Raw genomic sequence first — 1,977 nt, 5'->3', positions numbered from 1 at the left:
TTTAGGAAATCTCAGGGAAGGTGAAGGAGTCCCAGTCATGAAGTTTCAAGGGTTGGAAAATGTGACATCCTTAGCTTTAGGCACACCTCATTGTAGGTCCCCTGGGAAGGCTTTATCATGTCACCGAAGGCTTGAGAAAAATGCTCACACAACCAACAAAGGAGCATACTCATGAATCTTTCCATGAACTACATCCTTTTTCTCACAATTAACAACCAATAATTCCACTGCCTTTAGAAGATAAAAATTTCATTACATTTTCAACTCATAAAAAAAAAAAATTCTTGAAACGTTGAGAAACCCAGCATTCCAGAATTATTTCTCGAGGTGAATTTCCCCATAAAGTTTATAAGGTTAATTGTCCTTAAAACAGCCAGAAAGTGATATCAATATTTTCCGACTCAGTAGCTCTTTACTGTTTATATTGATTAAATAATTCAATTTAAGATTTGTGACCAGACAAAGCAGGTCTATGACAATGGAGGTGGCCATGCTTCTCAGCATTTTCTTCACATCACTGCCATCTAGTGTTTCACTTTATTATGGCTCACAAGCCAGGTTACTAGCATCAGCCTTGTTAGATGAAAGAAAGAAGAAAGAACAAAGGACAACCCAAACATTCCATGTGTCTATTATTAGACAACATGACTTCTCGCTTTTTACATGACTAATAAAGTTAATTTTACAGGGCCACGATAAGAGAAAACTTCAATGCTTTTCCTGACTGCTTTGGAATGTTGGATTTTTAAGATGGTTTGATAAAAACTCTAGAATCTGAGGTGTGGACTACTTTACAGGTGAAACGCTCCAACCCAGGAAGGGAAACATGGTTTAAATCTTTGTTGGTACTCTCCAGGCTGTACTCTCCAGGCTGCTAAGCTGAGATTAGAGTCATAGAATAAGTGGCCAGGCTCTATGTGTGAATTGGCTTTAAGCTTTAAGAAAGCTAGAGACAGACGGTATCTGGAAGTCATGGAAATATTAAGGGGATGAGATTGGGTCAGTCACCCTTTGGTGGAATACAATGAAACAATGTCTGACCCAGCAATCAGGGAAAGCTAGGTGTTGATGGTCTGGGAGGACACAGACCAGGGTCATGCTTCAGCTCCAAATGAAGCTTGTTCCTGCCACAGACCTTCATAAAGACATGTTTATGCTATTACCGCAGAAGACATAGCACAGTTGTTATGATTTTAGTGATATTAAAGAAATAATTTACTGAACTTGGGGTATAACAGACAGAATACGGGGCGAGATTGTTTATCTTCTGTTCTTGTTGTACAGACAGGAAGGGAAAAGGACCCCCCCCAAAAAAAACAGAATTTTTCCCCTCAAATCTTTGAGTCCATATTAGTATCACAATTTCTCAATATAAAAAGAGGCTGAGTTTCTTCTTCTTCGGGAAAACACCAAATGGCGGATGATGCCGGTGTAGCGGGAGGGCCCGGAGGACCCGGGGACCCAGGATTAGGAGGCCGGGGCGGCTTCCGCGGTCTTAGGGGCCGCGGTCCTGGCCGAGGACGTGGCTGTGGTCGAGGTCGCGGGGCTCGTGGAGGTAAAGCTGAAGACAAGGAGTGGATCCCCGTCACCAAGCTGGGCCGCCTGGTTAAGGACATGAAGATCAAGTCCTTGGAGGAGATCTACCTGTTCTCCCTACCCATTAAGGAGTCTGAGATCATTGACTTCTTCCTGGATGTGTCCCTAAAGGATGAGGTTCTGAAAATCATGCCAGTGCAGAAGCAGACTTGGGCTGGCCAGCGCACCAGGTTTAAGACTTTGTCCCTATTGGGGACTACAATGGTCACGTTGGTCTTGGTGTTAAGTGCTCCAAGGAGATTGCCACTGCCATCCGAGGGGCCATCATCTTGGCCCAAGCTTTCCATCGTCCCTGTGCGGAGAGGCTACTGGGGGAACAAGACTGGCAAGCCCCACACTGTTCCATGCAAGGTGACAGGCCGCTGTGGCTCTGTGCTGGTG

At 44.5% G+C, this 1,977-nt stretch overlaps 1 pseudogene; it reads left to right on the top strand.

Moving 5' to 3' along the window:
* Positions 1-1,413: 1,413 nt before the first annotated feature.
* Positions 1,414-1,977, top strand: part of LOC110295553 — a 1,955-nt pseudogene continuing 1,391 nt past the window's right edge.

This window comes from Mus caroli, chromosome 1 (genome assembly GCF_900094665.2).
Source record: "Mus caroli chromosome 1, CAROLI_EIJ_v1.1, whole genome shotgun sequence".
NCBI lineage: Eukaryota > Metazoa > Chordata > Mammalia > Rodentia > Muridae > Mus > Mus caroli.
The sequence above is the reverse complement of the archived record's forward strand: the minus strand, read 5'-3'. Positions and strand labels throughout refer to the sequence as shown.